General features: G+C 46.8%; 7 pseudogenes; 4 read left to right on the top strand and 3 right to left on the bottom strand.

Moving 5' to 3' along the window:
* Positions 1–3,574: 3,574 nt before the first annotated feature.
* LOC143958713 (5S ribosomal RNA) lies at positions 3,575–3,693 on the top strand (annotated as a pseudogene).
* A 155-nt stretch (positions 3,694–3,848) lies between these two features.
* On the bottom strand, positions 3,849–3,967 carry LOC143958966 (5S ribosomal RNA; annotated as a pseudogene).
* Positions 3,968–4,398: 431 nt separating this feature from the next.
* Positions 4,399–4,517, bottom strand: LOC143958646 (5S ribosomal RNA; annotated as a pseudogene).
* A 1,139-nt stretch (positions 4,518–5,656) lies between these two features.
* On the bottom strand, positions 5,657–5,775 carry LOC143958657 (5S ribosomal RNA; annotated as a pseudogene).
* Positions 5,776–11,038: 5,263 nt separating this feature from the next.
* Positions 11,039–11,157, top strand: LOC143958916 (5S ribosomal RNA; annotated as a pseudogene).
* Positions 11,158–11,482: 325 nt separating this feature from the next.
* On the top strand, positions 11,483–11,601 carry LOC143958867 (5S ribosomal RNA; annotated as a pseudogene).
* Positions 11,602–11,709: 108 nt separating this feature from the next.
* LOC143958845 (5S ribosomal RNA) lies at positions 11,710–11,828 on the top strand (annotated as a pseudogene).
* The last annotated feature ends 7,713 nt before the right edge of the window (positions 11,829–19,541 follow it).

The raw sequence follows: 19,541 nt of genomic DNA, 5'->3' as shown, positions 1-19,541 counted from the left end.
TTGGATCTTGAGCAGCAGAATTTCCAGTCATTAGGATTCTCAGTGGGGGTGATTTCTACTCTCCTAAAGGCTAGGAAACCTTCCACGAACTTTATCTATTCTAAAATATGGAATACATTTAAAACATTTGCAGAAAGTAAGCAGTGGGACCCCACCACTCCGTCCACCTCAGTAGTTTTGGAGTTTCTGCAGAATGGTTTAGATCTGCGGCTCAGTTTAACCAGTAGAGACCCGCGCTATAGCCAAATGACGGCTACAGCGCGGACCTCCTTTGCCGCTCCCGTGCACGAGCGGCCTGTGCGCCCCCTGTCTACGAGACTCACCTGATCACGGATCCGAGCAAGGGGTCGATCCCGACCCCTAACCACGTGATCAGCTATCAGCCAATGACAGCAGTCCCGATCATGGCCAGCTTACCAGTACCCACCTGCCCCCTTCCAGTGCCACCTCTGTCATAAAAAAGGGGCCCCCCATCAGTGCCACCCAGCTGTGCCCATAGTGCCACCCAGCAGTGCCCATAGTGCCACCCAGCAGTGCCCACAGTGCCACACATCAGTGCCCACAGTGCCACACATCAGTGCCCACAATGCCACCCATGAGTGCCCACAATCTGCCTCAACAACGGTGCTGCACCCCAGTGCCACATATCCGTGCCCATCAGTGTCATCTACCAGTGCCCATCAGTGCCGCCCATCAGTGCCCAGCAGTGCCACCAATCAGAGCCACCTATCAGTGCCACCTATCAGTGCCCATCAGTCCCATCTATCAGTGGTACCTATTAGTGCCACCCATCCGTGCCATCTTATCTGTGCCCATCTTTGCCCATCAGTGCCGCCTTATCTGTGCCCATCAGTACTGCCTTATCTGTGCCTATCGGTGCCACTTTATCTGTGCCTACCGGTGCCACTTTATCTGTGCCTATTAGTGCCGCCTTAACTATGCCTATCAGTGCCCACCAGTGCAGCCTATCAGTGCCCACCAGTGCAGCCTATCAGTGCCCACCAGTGCCGCCTCATCAGTGCACTTCAATGAAGGAGAAAAATGACCTGTTTGCAAAATTTTATAACAAACTATTAAACATGATTTTTTTATTTTTTTTGCATCTTTTTTGTTTGTTTAGCAAAAAATAAAACTCCCAGCTGTAATTAAATACCACCAAAAGAAAGCTCTATTTGTGGTAAAAAAATGATAAAAATTTCATTTGGGTACGGTGTTGTATGACCGCGCAATTGTCATTCAAAGTGCATCAGCGTTGAAAGCTGAAAATTAGTCTGGGCAGGAGGGGGGTTAAAGTGCCCAGTAAGCAAGTGGTTAAAGTGGTGCTCAGGCCAAAATTACACTTTTTAAATAAAAATACCCCTATAATACACAAGCTTAATGTATTCAGTAAAGTTGGTCTGTAAACTAAGGTCCGTTTTGTTAGGTTATTACAGCATTTTGAAAGTTTATAAACTAGCAGCAGACTGTGGCCATCTTAAGTGTGGGCATCTGAAGCCAGACTGTATTTCTTCCTGGATTTCAGCCTTGCAGATCTCGCACATGCTCAATGCTGCACAAGCAGTGTAATAAGTTTCAGGTCAGGTTTCCATGGCAACGGCAGTGTTAGAGGAAGTTGCCACCCATATCTATGCAAACCCCTCCTCCCTCCAGGAACCAGTAAATATACTGCATGTACAAGGAATATTATTCAAGAAACACACACACACACTATATATATATTGTGTTCTGTACATATATACACACACATATCTACACTCAGCTGATACTTTTTTCTGTACAGCTTTTCATTTAAAAAGAAAAAAAAAAATTATTAAAAAAATAATAATCACAGCAACACAATTCATTTATGCATCTAGACGTATTGAAGACAACTTTATGAAGTTCAAACTGTGCATATTAATTTTGAAAAATTGTGCTTGTGTTTTAGTGTTAGGCCCCTTTCACACGGGATGGATCAATAATGATCCGCCCCGTGATGATCCACTTGCTCAGCGGGGATCGCTCTGTTATCCCCGCTGAGCCGGAGGATAACAGGGCGGTCCCAGCACACTGTGCAGGGACCGCCCTGTCAGCTCTCCGCTCTCCTCTATGGGGGATCGTCTGTCCGTGTTCATCCGATCCGCTCTGCAGACGGATAGAAAAATAGGATTTTCCTCCGTCTGCAGAATCGGACAATTGCAGAGGCGGACAATATCGGGTTTTTGCAGATGTTCATCCGCCGACACCCGCTATCCCATAGGAATGCATGTATGTCCGTACTTCATCCGCAAACGGATGGATGAAATACGCACATAATGTCCGCATGTGTGAATGGGGCCTTAGATGGGATGGTGGGAGTATTTAAAAAAACTGCTTATTTACAACTATTTGCACAAACAACTTTCTCTATGTTACATAGATAATCGGGTTAAAAATAAGAAAATATTGCCCCAGCACATTGCATCACAACGCCCCCAGCACATCGAATCGCATCTCCCCCAACACTTCTCATCGCATCACCCCCAACACATCAAATCACATCAGAACATCGAATCGCGTCGCCCCAACAGATCGCATCAAATCGCATCAACCAAGCACATCGCATTGAATCGCCCCAGCACATTGAATCGCATCTCTCACAGAACATCAAATCGCAACACCCAAGCACATCGCATCGCATCTCTCCCAGAACATCGAATCGCATCACCCCAGCACATTGCATCACCCCAACACTTCGAATTGCATCAGCACATCGAATCGCATCGCCCCAGCACATCTCATCGCCCCTGCAAATCGAATCGCATCACCCCCATCACATCCAGCATATCGCATCGCCCCCCAGCACATGGCATCACATCGAATTGCATCTCCCCCAGCATATCGAATCGCATCTCCCCCAGCACATCGAATCACATCTCCCTAGCACATCGAATCACCCCCAGCGCATCGCATCTCCCAAAGTACATTGCATCACCCGCAACACATCGAATCACATTGCCCTAGCACATCGCATCACTTTGCTCCCAGGACATAGAATCGCATCTCCCCATCGCATCTCCCAAAGCACATCGCATCTCCCAAAGCACATTGCATCACCCCAGCATATCGAATCGCATCAGCACATCGAATGGCATCGGCACATCGAATCGCTTCGCCCCAACACATCGAATCCCACCGCCGCATCGCATCTCACCACAACATCGAATCGCCCCAAAGCACATTGCATCACTCGCAACACATCAAATCGCATTGCCCCCAGCACATCACATCGCATTGCCCCAGCTCATCGCATCTCCCCCAGCACATCAAAACGCATCACACCCAGCACATTGCATCACCCCCAGAGCTCTCTCTTCAGTAGAATTTAGGGAAAGGGCGATTGAGGCAGCTCTCGCATTTCCTTAAATACAATTTTTTCTTTGAAGCAGTACCCACCCTGGTCTTAGCTATTTATTGTATCACAGGTATGCTGCCATGGTGGCACCTGGAAAACGGAAAATTGTTTCATACTTACCGTAATTTTTTTTTTTCTGCTTGTTTGCCGAGGTGACCATCTTGGCGTTTGTCAAGAGGGTTGAGAGTGGCCCGCAAGGTCGCCTACGGCCACATCACCCTGAATGCGCTTTATATCGTCTGATCTTGGATGCTAAGCAGGGTTGGGCCTGGTTAGTACCTGGATGGGAGACAGCCTGGGAATACCAGGTGCCGTAGTCTTTTTTAATATGTTGTTGGCGTCGATGACCTGTTTTATTTTTCTGCTTGTTTGCCAAGGTGACCATCTTGGCGTTTGTCAAGAGGATTGAGATCACCTCGGCAAACAAGCAGAAAAATAAAATCTGGTCGTCTACACAAACAACATATTACAAAAAAGCCTATTGCACCTGTTATTCCCAGGCGGTCTCCCATCCAGGTACTAACCAAGCCCGACCCTGCTTTGCATCTGAGATCAGACAAGATCGTGCGCATTCAGGGTGATATGGCCTTTGGTGACCTTGCTGGCCACTCCCAAACCTCTTGACAAACACTAAGATATTCACCTCGGCAAACAAGCAGAAAAATCAAACTTTGTCGACGCCAACAACATATTAAAAAAAAAACTATGGCACCTGTTATTACCAGGCGGTTTCCCATCCAGGTACTAACCAAGCCCGACCCTGCTTAGCATCCGAGATCAGACAAGATAAGACAAGATCGGGAACATTCAGGATGATGTGGCTGTACGCGATCTTGCTGGCCACTCTCAACCCTCTTGACAAACGCCAAGATGGTCACCTCGGCAAGCAGCAGAAAAATAAAAGCCTATAGCACCTGATATTCCCAGGCGGTCTCCAATCCAGATACTAACCAGGCCCGAGATGGTCACCTCGGCAAACAAGCAGAAAAATAAAACAGGTCGTCAACGCCAACAACATATTAAAAAGCCTACGGCACCTGGTATTCCCAAGCAGTCTCCCATCCAGGTACTAACCAGGCCCAACCCTGCTTAGTATCCGAGATCAGACGAGATTGGGTGCATTCAGGGTGATGTGGCTGTAAGAGATCCTGCTGGCCACTCTCAACCCTCTTGACAAACGGCAAGATGGTCAGCTCGGCAAACTAACCAGGCCCAACCCTGCTTAGCATGTGAGATCAGGCGCATTCAAGATGATGTGGCCATAGGCGATCTTGATTGCCACACTCAACCCTCTTGACAAAAGCCAAGATGGTCACCCCGGCAAACAAGCAGAAAATAAAACAGGTCGTCAACGCCAACAACATATTAAAAAGAAGCCTATGGCACCTGGTATATCCAAGGCAGTCTTCCATCAAGGTACTAACAAGGCCTGATCCTGCTTAGCATCCGAGAACAGACGAGATCGGGCACATGCAGGGTGATGTGACCATAGGTGATCTTGTTGGCCCCTCTCAACCCTCTTGATAAACACCAAGATGGTCACCTCGGCAAACGAGCAGACAAATAAAACGGGTCATCGACGGCAACAACATATAAAAAAAAAAGCCTACGGCACCCGGTATTCACAGGTGGTCTCCCATGCAGGTATTAACCAGGCCCAACCCTGCTTATCATCCAAGAATAGACAAGACCAGGCGCATTCAGGGTGATGTGGCCGTAGGTGATCTTGCTGGCCACTCTCAACCCTCTTGACGAATGCAAAGATGGTCACCTCTGCAAACAAGCAGAAATACAAGACATGTCGTCGACGCCAACAACATATTAAAAAAATATCTATGGAACCTAGTATTCTGAGGCGGTCTCCCATCCAGGTACTAACCAGGCCTGACCCTGCTTAGCATCCAAGATCAGATGGTATTGGGCTCATTCAGGGTGATGTGGCCATAGGGGATTTTGCTGGCCACTCTCAACCCTCTTGACAAACGCCAAGATGGTCACCTCGGCAAACAAGCAGAAAAATAAAACAGGTTGTCGACGTCAACAACATATTAAAAAAAGCCTACGGCACCTGGTATTTCCAGGCAGTCTCCCATCCAGGTAATAACCAGTCCTTACCCTGCTTAGCATCTGAGATTAGACGAGATCGGGCGCATTCACAGTGATGTAGCAGTAGGCCATCTTGCTGGCAACTCTCAACCCTCTTGACAAACGCCAAGATGGTCACCTCGGCAAACAAGCAGAAAAATAAAACAGGTTGTCGACGTCAACAACATATTAAAAAAAAGCCTACGGCACCTGATATTCCCAGACGGGCACCCATTCAGGTACTAACAAGGCCCGACCCTGCTTAGCATCCAAGATCAGACGAGATTGGGCGCATTCAGGGTGATGTGGCCTTAGGCAAATTTGCTGGTCACTCTAAACCCTCTTGACAAACGCCAAGATGGTCACCTCGGTAAACAAGCAGAAAAATAAAACAGGTCGTTGACGCCAACAACATATTAAACAAAAAGCCTACGGCACCTGGTATTCCCAAGCGGTCTCCCATCAAGGTACTAACCAGTAGGGATGGCCGAACTGTTCGCCCGGCGGTCGTGTCGCTGCGAATTTTGGCTGTTCACGGTCCGCCCGTTCGGCCGACTATTGCCGCTGTTCGCCCGGTGGACTTATGTGTTTACTGTGTATAAGAACTTTGACCTATGACTCATCCATCATGGGGTACAGGACAGCCAATTGAGACATTACAGCACATGGACACTTGGACATTCCCCCTAACTTATAAATAGACACGATCCAGTGGCCATTTTACATTTTCTTCTGTCACTATAGGGAGAGGTTGCTGTGTGGAGCAGGGAGAGACTGCAGTGACCCAAATCGCTAGCTATTAGGTCCACAAAAGTTTTTTTTAAGGACTGGTATTGTATAGGTGTAGTTCAGGATATAGGTTTGAGGCACTGCTATTCAAGTCATTGTTGCTGCAGATTGTCTTTTGTCAGGGCTGAGAGAGGGACAGGACGCTGTGTGCAGCAGGGACAGTCAGTTTAATCATTAGCTGTTACTATTAGGTCCACAAAAGTCCTTTTCAGGACTGGTATGGTAAAGTAGTACGGGATATAGTTTTGAGTGCTATTCAAGTTATTGTTGCAGGAGCCTGTGTTTTGTCAGTTTAAATAGGGACAGGCAGGAAGCTGTGTGTGGCAGTGAGGAACAGTCAGTTTAATCAGTAGCTGTAACAAAGGTTCTTTTCAGGACTGGTATGGTAATAGGCTTGTACACGTATAATATTCTTTCTTCCAAATATAGAAAGAATATTATACTTGACTGCTGCCCTTCTGCAACAGTAGTCCTTTATGAGTATAGGGACTGAGGTACAGTCTGCTAATCACAACCTACTATTTGCACAAAGGTCCTTCTAAGGACTGGTAAGGTATAGCGTAATACAGTATATAGGGTTGAGTGAGGTACAGTCTGCTAATCCTTAAGGACTGGTATAGGTCCACAATATATAGGGTTGAGGTGCACTACTGCTGACTGCTGCCCAATTCTGCAGCAGTCCTTTATCAGTATAGGGACTGAGGTACAGTCTGCTAATCACAACCTACTAGTTCCACTACAGTATATAGGGTTCAGTGAGGTACAGTCTGCTAATCGCAACCTAAAAAGCACACCGTACTATATGCCCGTACCCTCCTGTTTGAAGAGGTTGAGCGGTGTCATATTTTTGGGGCCCAGCAGCAAGTTGCTGGTATCAGTGCTGCTGTTAGTGCTCTCTATCTCGGTGCTGGTGTCAGTGCACTCTATCACGGTGCAGGTGTCAGTGCTGTATATCACGGTGCTGGTGCTGGTGATCATCTCCTGCACCCTCTTCTTTGCCTACCCTGACCTTCCCTCGCCTCCATTGTCTCAAGAGTCCTGAATTGTCAGAATTTCACATATAAAAAAAGAATGCTTGTAGTTGTCGATCCCAGATTCACCTCATACATGTGTTATGTCATTGGCCATGTGGTGGGACTATGTGTGCACAGCTAGTAATTATTTTGTGGCTGCAAATATGACCTGTAGGTTTGTAAAGTTCAACATCCCTGTGCTGTGCTGACTTCCTTCTGGGGCTGTACCTCTGCTGTGCATATTATGAGGGGCTCCCACCATCCCTGTGCTATGCTGACTTATTCCTGGGGCTGCTTATTATGAGAGGCTCCCACCATCCCTGTGCTATGCTCATTATGAGGGGCTCCCACCATCCCTGTGCTGTGCTGACTTCCTCCTGGGGCTGCTTATTATGAGGGGCTCCCACCATCCCTGTGCTATGCTGACTTCCTCCTGGGGCTGTACCTCTGCTGTGCATATTATGAGGGGCTCCCACCATCCCTGTGCTATGCTCATTATGAGGGGCTCCCACCATCCCTGTGCTATGCACATTATGAGAGGCTCCCACCATCCCTGTGCTATGCGGACTTCCTCCTGGGGCTGCTCATTATGAGGTGCTTCCACCATCCCTGTGCTGTGCTGACTTCCTCCTGGGGCTGCTTATTATTAGGGGCTCCCACCATCCCTGTGCTATGCTGACTTCCTCCTGGGGCTGTACCTCTGCTGTGCATATTATGAGGGGCTCCCACCATCCCTGTGCTATGCTCATTATGAGGGGCTCCCACCATCCCTGTGCTGTGCTGACTTCCTCCTGGGGCTGCTTATTATGAGGGGCTCCCACCATCCCTGTGCTATGCTGACTTACTCCTGGGGCTTTACCTCTGCTGTGCATATTATGAGGGGCTCCCACCATCCCTGTGCTATGCTCATTATGAGGGGCTCCCACCATCCCTGTGCTATGCTCATTATGAGGGGCTCCCACCATCCCTGTGCTATGCTGATTTACTCCTGGGGCTGCTTAGGGTGCAGGTGTCAGTGCTGTATATTACGGTGCTGGTGTCATTGCTGTATGTCACGCTGGTGATATCAGTGCTCTCTATCACGGTGCTGGTGTCAGATGACTCTATCACGGTGCAGGTGTCATTGCTGTATGTCACGCTGCTGGTGATCATCTCCTGCACCCTCTTCTTTGCCTACCCTGACCTTCCCTCTCCTCCATTGCCTTCATGTGCTCCACAGTCCTGAATTGTCACAATTTCACATATAAAAAAAGAATGCTTGTAGTTGTTGATCCCAGATTCACCTCATACATGTGTTATGTCATTGGCCATGTGGTGGGACTATGTTTGCATAGCTAGTAATTATCTTGTGGCTGCAAATTTGACCTGTAGGTTTGCAAAGTTCGCCTCCCATTGAAGTCAATGGGGCCTGCCGCGAACGTTACGGTTGGCGAACTATCGGCCACGTTCGCGGTCCGCGTTCGCGAAACGTCCCGTCGGAAGTTCGTCCATCACTACTAACCAGGCCCAACCCTGCTTAGCATCCGAGATCGGACGAGATCGGGCGCTTTTAGGGTGATGTGGCCGTAGGCAATCTTGCTGGCCACTCTCAACCCTCTTGACAAACGCCAAGATGGTCACCTCTGCAATCAAGCAAAAAAATAAAACAGGTCGTCGACGTCAACAACATATTAAAAAAATAGCCTATGGCACCTGGTATTCCCAGGCGGTTTGTAAGAGGGGGTACTGGGGGGTAGGTTTGGGTGGGCATAAAAATCATATAAATCATGGCTCCTGTATATCCTGGATCAGGGATAAGGCTAGTAAGGGGGGTATCACTTGATAAATTGACCACCCAATGCCTGCAATATTGTATGGTAGTGAACGGGCCCCTGCTTTCAGGGTAGTATGATGTTTAGTAAAGTATATAGAATTACTAGCTCCTCTATGATGATATGAGGTCTGCAATATGAAGAATAGTTTATATAAGGCATAGAGGTAAGTGCCAATATTAATGTCGCAGCAGGGCACAAGATCGGATCAGTCACTAAAATATACCAAGTGCTCCGTTCGATGTATACTTTACCGATAGGTGTCTCGGGTCCTTCTGGGCGCTCATTCGGCCGTGGTAATGTTCAGTTAGAGAGTAAAAGGCTACAACTATATGGGATCCGAGCAGGAATAGAGTCTAGTCGAGTGCGTGCGTTGAATGCTCTCTCGTCTGACAGGTTGGAGGCCCAGAACTGCTCCAGGTAGAAATCATGGTGGTAACCGGAGTCGGGGATATTGAAGCTAGTGTAAGTGTCTGTAGTCTTTCAAGGCAGGTGAGTAAGGGAATGGTCCATATGCACGGCAGAGGAAAGGAGAGCGGCACTAGGCAGGGTATGAAGCATGTAGGCTAATCCACCATCGCATGGGTGTCCTGGAGCTCTCGTGAGGCGACAGGTCTAGCGGTCCCTGCGTGCTCTGTGAGGTAGCGGGGCCGAAGTCAGGCTCGTCGGTGGGTGGCGGGGTCGGTGTCCCCCAAGTGGTCTGAAGGTGGATGGCGACCTATGTCTGCGAGATCTGGACAGTTGAGTTTCCATGAGATCTTCAGTGCTGTGGGTGTTGGGTGAAATGTGGACCCGAAAATCAGCATACCAATTAGGTACTTCAACCAGTGGCAGGTCCAGCATTTTGCAGAAGGTTTCTAGATCTTCTGGCACTTTTAAGATGGCAGTGCGGCCCTGGTAAGAGGCTTGCAGAGCGAACAGAAACTTCCAGCGATAGCGGATGTCTCTCTGCCTCAGCACGTCAAGTAATGGGCGCAAGTCTCTTTGATATTTCAGCGTGATCGCCGAAAGATCCTGATATATCTGGATCGAATGGCCTTCAAATGTCAGGTTCGGATCGCTCCTAGTTTTTTTAAGAACCTCTTCTTTGAGGGTATAGTCGTTAACATAACAGATGACATCCCGTGGGGGATCAGAATCTTTGCCCTTAGGCCTAAGGGCTCTATGTATCCGCTCCATAGCTATAGGTGTACCGGAGGATTGGACTAGCAGCTGGTTGAATAGGGATGTGACCGCTGGGAGGATTTGCTCAGGCTCGATCGACTCCGGGAAGCCTCTCATCCTCAGATTGTGTCTTCGTCCCCTATTGTAGATATCTTCGACATGGCGCTGGAGGTCTCTGAGCTGCCAGGTGTGTGTGTCGACTTTGCCTTGAGCCATCTGCAATTCATGCTGTTGTTGCGCCGCCATTAGCTCCATGGAGTTTACTCTCCCTGTGATTGCTTGTATCTCGTGGCGGAGGTCCGAGATGGCCGCGGTCAGAGTGCTCTTTATATCGGCCGCGACAGTCCTCAGGTCGTGGATATTTAGTTGTTGGTGATGGGGAGATGGACTGTCTGCCATGGTGTGCTGTGGATCAGTCAGCGTCAGGGTAATCCTGATGTGGTTAGTGGTGGGAGAACAGGCCACCATGTTGGCCCCCTGCTTCCTGAAGAGATCCGGTATTGTCTGGGTATTACGGGATCCCAGGTCCCTTGGTGAGCGGGATCTAGATGCAGAGGGTCCGCGTGAGGAGGTCCCCATGTGACAGTGTTTTTCAGGTAAAATCCTCGGTGATCGATCTTTTTTAGGCTGAGGTAAGACGGAGCAAAAAGCTTAAGCAGCCATCCTCTCTCTAGGCAAGCCACGCCCTACCGGCTTTTTTTTTATATGTTGTTGACGTCGACGACCTGTTTTATTTTTCTACTTGTTTGCCGAGGTGACCATCTTGGCGTTTGTCAAGAGGGTTGAGAGTGGACAGCACGATCACCTACGGCCACATCACCCTGAATGCACCCGATCTCGTCTGATCTCTGATGCTAAGCAGAGTCGGGCTTGATTAGTACCTGGATTGGAGACAGCCTGGGAATACCATGTGCCGTAGGCTTTTTTTTAATATGTTATTGGCGTTGACGACCTGTTTTATTTTTCTGCTTGTTTGCCGAGGTGACCATATTGGCGTTTGTCAAGAGGGTTGAGAGTGGTTACCAAGATCGCCTACGGCCCCATCACCCAGAATATGCCTGATCTCGGATGCTAAGGAGGGTTGGGCATGCTTAGTACCTGGATAGGAGACCGCCTGGGAATACCAGGTGCCTTAGGCTTTTTTATAATATGTTGTTGACTTTGACGACCTGTTTTATTCTTCTGCTTGTTTGCCGAGGTGACCATCTTGGCATTTGTCAAGAGGGATGAGTGTGGCCGACAAGTTTGCCTACGGCTACATCATCCTGAAACTACTCGATTTTGTCTGATCTTGAATGCTAAGCAGGGTCATGCTTGGTTAGTACCTGGATGGGAGACCGACTGGGAATACCAGGTGCCGTAGGCTTTTTTTAAATATGTCGTTGGCAACGACGACCTGTTTTATTTTTCTGCTTGTTTGCTGAGGTGACCATCTTGGCATTTGTTAAGAGGGTTGAGAGTGGCCAGCAGGATGGCCTATGGCCACATCACCCTGAATGCACCCAATCTCGTCTGATCTTGGATGCTAAGCAGGATCAGGCCTGGTTAGTACCTGGATGGGAGACTGCCTGGGAATACCAGGTGTCGTAGGCTTTTTTTATTTTATTTGTGCTCTGAGACTCTTATAACTGATTAAATGGGAATGACAGATACTGAAAGAATGTGACCTGAAGTTGTGCCGTGGTCACGTGGTCAGTATGCCTAAAAGGGGGCATTCCCAAGTAGTACTAAAAAAGAAAACGGGATAAAAACAAAAAGGGGGAAGGGAGGGTGGGACAACCTCCGGAAACATCCGACAGGGCAGGGAGGAACCGAGGCCGCCTTATAACGATGAGGCTCCTCCCACAAATGACGGCGGGCCTACGTTCCGCCTCCCCACTTGTCCTTAGAGACTCTTATAACAATGATGAAATGGGAATGACAGCTACTGAAAGAAAGTGACCTGAAGGTGTGCCGTGGTCACGTGGTCAGTATGCCTAAAAGGGGGCAAAAAGTACATCAGATAGGGAGATGAAAATACAAAGTTTATTCATCCTGAACCAATCAATCAGTCGAATGAAGAAACGCTTGGGACATCTCTGTTACCGGCTCCGGGATGTACCTGGCATAGCATTAATACCTCTACCTACCCAATCTCTTATTGATATGCACGGGGACCCCCTGACGTGAAGCTGCAGAGGCTGCCCCGATCCTAAAGGAGTGACCCGAGTAGGACTTGGGGTTGAGCCCCAAATTCCCCAAAAGTGTGCGGCAGTATTTGATGAAAAGTGATGATGTGAGCGGGGCCCCGTTAAAGGGCAAAAGAGGACCATCCCTGGGTTGTCCTGCCAACTGGAGCAACAACAGATCAAAAACCATGACCGGGCACCAACTAGAATTGATCCTGAAAAACCTGATATCTGTGCCGGGCCCAATCTGTTGCGTCTTACAAACCTCTAAATGTAATAAAAAATTATCAGGATACCTAACTAATTGATTAATGATCAGAGTGTGGCAGAGTGCCCCCTTACACATACACTATATTGTCAAAAGTATTGGGACGCCTTCACACATGAACACACACGAACTTTAATGGTGTATAGAGTACAGGGATTAAGAGCAAGCAATAAACAAAACAGAAGCAGAAAAATAAAACAGGTCGTCGATGCCAACAACATATAAAAAAAATCCCACAGCACCTAGTTTTCTCCGGCAGTCTCCCATCCAGGTACTAACCAGACCCGTCCCTGCTTAGCATCCGAGATCAGACGAGATAGGGCGCGATAGGGCGCATTCAGGGTGATGTAGCTGTAGGCCATCTTGCTGGTCACTCTAAACCCTCTTGACAAATGCCAAGATGGTCACCTCAGCAAACAAGCAAAAAAGAAACAGGTCGTCGACGCCACCAACATATTAAAAAAAAAAAGCCTACGGCACCTGGTATTCCCAGGTGTTGTCCTATCCAGGTACTATCCAGGCCAGACCCTGCTTAGCATTAAAGATCTGACAAGATCAGGTGCATTCGGGGTGATGTCGCCGTAAGCAACCTTGCTGGCCTCTCTCAACCCACTTGACAAACGCCAAGATGATCACCTCGGCAAACAAGCAGAAAAATAAAACAGGTCGTCGATGCCAACAACATATTAAAAAAAAGCCTACGGCACCCGGTTTTCCTAGGCGGGGAGATAGTCTGCCCAAAGACGGTTGGTGGAGACCAGGAGCTTTAGGTTTTGGGCTTATGATTTGGGTGTAAGATAAGAAGCTCTGTCTTTGATTCGTTCAGCTGGAGGGAGTTAGTGGTCATCCAGTCCTCTATTGATTTGAGGCAGTTTTCAAGTTGTTGTTGGTGATCTTTTTTTCCATTGATCCGGAAATAAAGTTGCGTGTCGTCAGCGTAAGAGTGGAAGCAGAGATCTGAGCATCTGATGATTTGAAGGAGTGGGCGAATGTAAATGTTGAAGAGAACGGGTGACAAAGGAGAGCCTTGAGGGACTCTGCAGGTGACTGCCTGAGTTTCGGAGAGGAATTTTACTAGTTTCACTGTCTGTGATCGATTTCCTAGCAAGGACGCGAACCATTGGAGATCTATGTCTTGGACTCCGGCTACTTCTGTGAGGCGGACGAGTAGAGTATTGTGATCTACTGTATCAAACGCTGCACTTAGATCTAGCAGTACTAGGAGACACGGCTCTCCGTCATCTGCTGCTTCGAGAGCTGTTTCTGTTCCATGACCCGGACGGAAGCCTGATTGCAGCGGGTCCAGGAGTTTGTGAGTATCCAGGTGGAGTTGTAGCTGATGTACTACAGCTTTCTCCATGATCTTAGAAATGGTGTTGAGGCTTGTAATTGGCCTACGGTTGTTTGGATCCTGAGGGTCCAGGTTTGGTTTCTTGAGTAGAGGTTTGACAATGCCTTGTTTGAGGATGCTGGGAACAATCCCTTCGTGAAATGATCGGTTTCTAAGGTGGGTTATGGTTGGAGCCATGATGTCGGAGCATTCTTTCAGTAGTTTTGTGGGGATGATGTCAATAGGTGAGGTACTGTCACGCAGTTTATTAATGATGTTTTTTGCGGTGTCTACGGTAATTGGGGATAGTGAAAATTTTGGCGGTTGTGGTATGTTGGTGCAGACATCCTCTTTATGTATTTGCTGGCTGAGGTTGGATGTTTTCTTCTGACAGAATGTTTCCCAGATGGTTTTGACTTTATCAATGAAAAAATCCGACAGTTTGTCACAGTAATCCTGGGATTCACTTTGTGGGGGTTCTAGGCACACCGGATTCATTGATTGATTAACCAATTTAAACAGTTCCCGTGGTTGGTTTGCGGCCGTTGAGATTGTATATGAGAAGTGGTCCTTTTTGGCTTTGAAGATTGCTTTCTGATAATTCTCTGTGAGACCTCTTGAGAGCCTTTTAGCGTTACCTCCAAAACCACAATTCTGCTCCCGAGTCAGACTCCCCTATTTGACACCTATCCTACCTAAGTAAATCTAGCTACTTGTATCAGCCATGCCAATCAAGCGTAATAGTGCCACCAAGCTGGCCACCAGTCTAACTGCAAAAATTATATCACTGAATGTCAAAGGCTTGAATACCCCGGAAAAACGCTCCCAAACCCTCCTTAACCACTTCAGCTCCGGACCAATAAACACCTTAAGGACCAGAGGTCTTTTTCCAATTTCGCACTGTGCTGCTTTAACTGGTAATTGCGCGGTCATGCAATATTGCACCCAAACGAAATTTGCGTCCTTTTCTTCCCACAAATAGAGCTTTCTTTTGATGGTATTTGATTGCCTCTGCGATTTTTTTTTTGCGATATAAATGGAAAAAGAGCGAAAATTTAGAAAAAAAAAGATATTTTCTTCTTTTTGTTATAAGAAAAATCGAATAAACTAAATTTTAGTCATACATTGAGGGCAAAATTTATTCAGCCACATGTCTTTAGTAAAAAAAATGTCAATAAGCGTATATTTTTTGGTTTGCTCAAAAGTTATAGCGTCTACAAACTAGAGTACATTTTCTGGAATTTACACAGCTTTTAATTTATGACTGCCTATCTCATTTCTTGAGGTGCTAAAATGGCAGGGCAGTACAAACCCCCCCCAAATGACCCCATTTTGGAAAGTAGACACCCCAAGGAAATTGCTGATGGGTATGTTGAGCCCATTGAATATTTATTTTTTTTGTCCTAAGGGATTGAATAATGACAAAAAAAAAAAATTTTTTTTACAAAAAGCTGTCACTAAATGATATATTGCTCACACATGCCATGGTTATATGTGGAATTGCACCCCAAAATATATTCCGCTACTTCTCCCGAGTATGGGGATACCACATGTGTGGGACTTTTTGGGAGTCTAGTCGCGCACGGCACCCCGAAAACCAAGCACCGCCTTCAGGATTTCTAAGGGCATACATTTTTTATTTTACTCCTCACTACCTATCACTACCTATCACAGTTTTGAAGGCCATAAAATGCCAAGATGGCACAAAACCCCCCCAAATTACCCCATTTTGGAAAGTAGACACCCCAAGCTATTTGCTGAGGGCCATGTTGAGACCATTGAATATTTTTTTTTTTTGTCCCAAGGGATTGAATAATGACAAAAAAAAAAAAAATATTTTTTTTTACAAAAAGTTGTCACTAAATGATATATTGCTCACACATGCCATGGTTATATGTGGAATTGCACCCCAAAATATATTCCGCTACTTCTCCCGAGTATGGGGATACCACATGTGTGGGACTTTTTGGGAGTCTAGTCGCGCACGGCACCCCGAAAACCAATCACCACCTTCAGGATTTCTAAGGGTGCAAATTTTTGATTTAACTCCTCACTACCTATCACAGTTTCGAAGGCCATAAAATGCCAAAATAGCACAAAACCCCCCAAAATGACCCCATTTTGGAAAGTAGACACCCCAAGCTATTTACTGAGAGGCATGTTGAGTCCATGGAATATTTTATATTTTGCCAAAAGTTGCGGGAATATTACAAACTTTTTTTTTTTTGCACAAAGTTGTCACTAAATGATATATTGCTCACACATGCTATGGGCAGAAGTCAAATTACACCCCAAAATAAATTCTGCTGCTTCTCCCAAGTATGGGGATACCACATGTGGGGGACTTTTTGGGAGCCTAGCCACGTACGGGACCCCGAAAACCAAGCACTGCCTTCCGGATTTAAATATAAAATGCTACCAAAAAAACTGTTAGCGATCGCAGGGATCAGGCCTGACTCTGCGATCGCTGCAGTTATGTGTTTAGTGTTTTGTAAGTGACAGTGATCGATCGATACTGCACTTGGGTGGGCTGGGTGGAGGGGCAAAACGCAGGTGCTAGCAAGTATCTGGGCTGATCCCGCTAACAATGCGTTTTTTTGGAACCCTAAACTGCTGGGGATGCTAGTATAGATCTGATCAGATCAGATATTGATCTGTTCAGATTCTATACCACTACGGGAGGTGTATGCTTTGCGCGTGGGTGTTAGCGGTACTGGCACTAACCTAGCGCTGCCTGGGGCGACGCAGACCCTGACCCTAAAACCTAATTGATATCACCCGCCGGGTGATCAGGGGGTTAAACCTTTATTGGGTAATAAATGGTGGGTGCCCTGATGCTATAAAAAGAAAACTAACCAGAGTCACCCGTAACACTTATACGGTGATCAGTGGTGAAAGGGTTAACTAGGGGCAATCAGGGGGTTCAAATTTTTATTAGGTAGTATATGGGGGTCCCTGGCGCTATATAAAAACCTGACGGGGAACCTAAATAACTAACTGGCTAACCAGCGTCACCAGTGACACTTATACTGTGATCGCTGGTGAAAGGGTTAACTAGGGGCAATCAGGGGGTTAAAGCCATTATTGGGTAGTATATCGGGGTACCCAGCGCTATAAAAACCTGGCGGTGAACCTAAAAAAATAACTAGCTACCTAGCGACAGTAGCGACACTGATGCAGCGATCAGAAAAATTATCGCTTAGTGACACTGGCAAAAGGGGGTGAAAGGGTTAACTAGGGGCAATCAGGATGTTAAAACCATTATTGGGTAGTATATCGGGATACCTAGCGATATAAAAACCTGGCGGTGAACCTAAAAAGATAACTAGCTACCTAGCGACAGTAGCGACACTGATGCAGCGATCAGAAAAATGATCGCTTAGTGACACTGGCAAAAGGGGGTGAAAGGGTTAACTAGGGGCAATCAGGATGTTAAAACCATTATTGGGTAGTATATCGGGGTACCTAGCGCTATAAAAACCTGGCGGTGAACCTAAAAAAATAACTAGCTACCTAGCGACGGTAGCGACACTGATGCAGCGATCAGAAAAATGATCGCTTAGTGACACTGGCAAAAGGGGGTGAAAGGGTTAACTAGGGGCAATCAGGATGTTAAAACCATTATTGGGTAGTATATCGGGGTACGTAGCGCTATAAAAACCTGGCGGTGAACCTAAAAAAATAACTAGCTACCTAGCGACAGTAGCGACACTGATGCAGCGATCAGAAAAATGATCGCTTAGTGACACTGGCAAAAGGGGGTGAAAGGGTTAACTAGGGGCAATCAGGATGTTAAAACCATTATTGGGTAGTATATCGGGGTACCTAGCACTATAAAAACCTGGCGGTGAACCTAAAAAAATAACTAGCTACCTAGCGACAGTAGCGACACTAATGCAGCGATCAGAAAAATGATCGCTTAGTGACAGTGGCAAAAGGGGGTGAAAGGGTTAACTAGGGGCAATCAGGATGTTAAAACCATTATTGGGTAGTATATCGGGGTACCTAGCGCTATAAAAACCTGGCGGTGAACCTAAAAAAATAACTATCTACCTAGCGACAGTAGCGACACTGATGCAGCGATCAGAAAAATGATCGCTTAGTGACAGTGGCAAAAGGGGGTGAAAGGGTTAACTAGGGGCAATCAGGATGTTAAAACCATTATTGGGTAGTATATCGGGGTACCTAGCGATATAAAAACCTGGCGGTGAACCTAAAAAAATAACTAGCTACCTAGCGACACTAGCGACACTGATGCAGCGATCAGAAAAATTATCGCTTAGTGACACTGGCAAAAGGGGGTGAAAGGGTTAACTCTAGGGGCAATCAGGGGGTTAAATCTTTATTGGGGGGTGATAGGGGGCTACCCTGGACCTAACACTAACTGCCCTGTCAGTTTTTACTTTTACAACTGACACTGAATGCATTGATCAGTAAAGAAATGATCAATGCAATCAGTGACACTGTGACTGGGGGGGGGGAGGGGGGGCGATCGGGGGGGGATCGGGGGGGGGGGTTTGTGTACCTACGTGTACCTATGTGTCAGTGTAGTGTTTTGGTGCACTTACTTTGTGTCTTCTCCTCGTAGTCCGGTCAAAAAGACCGCCCCGAGGAGAATGACATCACTTCCTCCTTCCTGTGTAAACAATACACAGTGGGAGGAAGTTCGTCATTGGCCAGGAGCGATCGAGAGGGGGTGGCCAGAAACCAACGGCCATCCCCTCATCACGGATCGCTCCCGGAGGGAAGCGGACCGCCGTAGCCAGCGGGAAGGGGTCCGATCGGACCCCCCACCCGCTGGAAGGCAGGCACGTACATCTACGTGCTTGTGCCTGCCTGTGCCATTCTGATGACGTAGAATGGCAATACGGCGGTCCTTAAGTGGTTAAGATGCAGAAACACAAAGCCAATATCGTATTCCTTCAAGAAACTCACTTCCGCTCTAATGCCATTCCTAAACTGTTTAGTCGCCATTTCCCTATAGTATACCATGCTACGAACCTATTAGCCAAAACAAAACAAAACAACAACAAACAAAGGGTGTGGCCATTGTTACCGGCCTCAAAATGTGAATTAAGAGAGCCGATGATTGTAGACGCGATGAGATAAGGTGATCAGCTTGGCGTGGACTGCAAAGAATCACACAAACAGCATGAGATATGACCACTGACTTTATGGCTGGAAGTAGTTTAATTTTTACATAACAATACATCTTTTACATTTTTATAGTCACATGTTTATAACCATTAACAATATATATAATACCGATTTTAACTAAAGTATTTTAAAACGTAGTTATAACAATGAACATTACTAAATTTAATAACATATATATCCCTGTTATTCAGTGTTATAGATAATTATCTTTATCTCTCTGGTACACTTTAAGTGTGCAATAATCATACTAGCAATGTATTGCTTTAATACAAATATTTTCATGGTAGTACTCTTTTTTAACCACTAGATGGTGCACATTGCATGTCTGTATGATGCAATACATAAGCTTTACATACAATAGGTTTTTTTCTATATTAAATAAC

The sequence above is a fragment of the Lithobates pipiens genome, unplaced genomic scaffold (genome assembly GCF_037356315.1).
Source record: "Lithobates pipiens isolate NorthernLeopardFrog02 unplaced genomic scaffold, aLitPip1_a1.2 Scaffold_107, whole genome shotgun sequence".
NCBI classification, from domain to species: Eukaryota; Metazoa; Chordata; class Amphibia; order Anura; family Ranidae; genus Lithobates; species Lithobates pipiens.
This window is presented reverse-complemented; position numbering and strand designations above follow the sequence as displayed.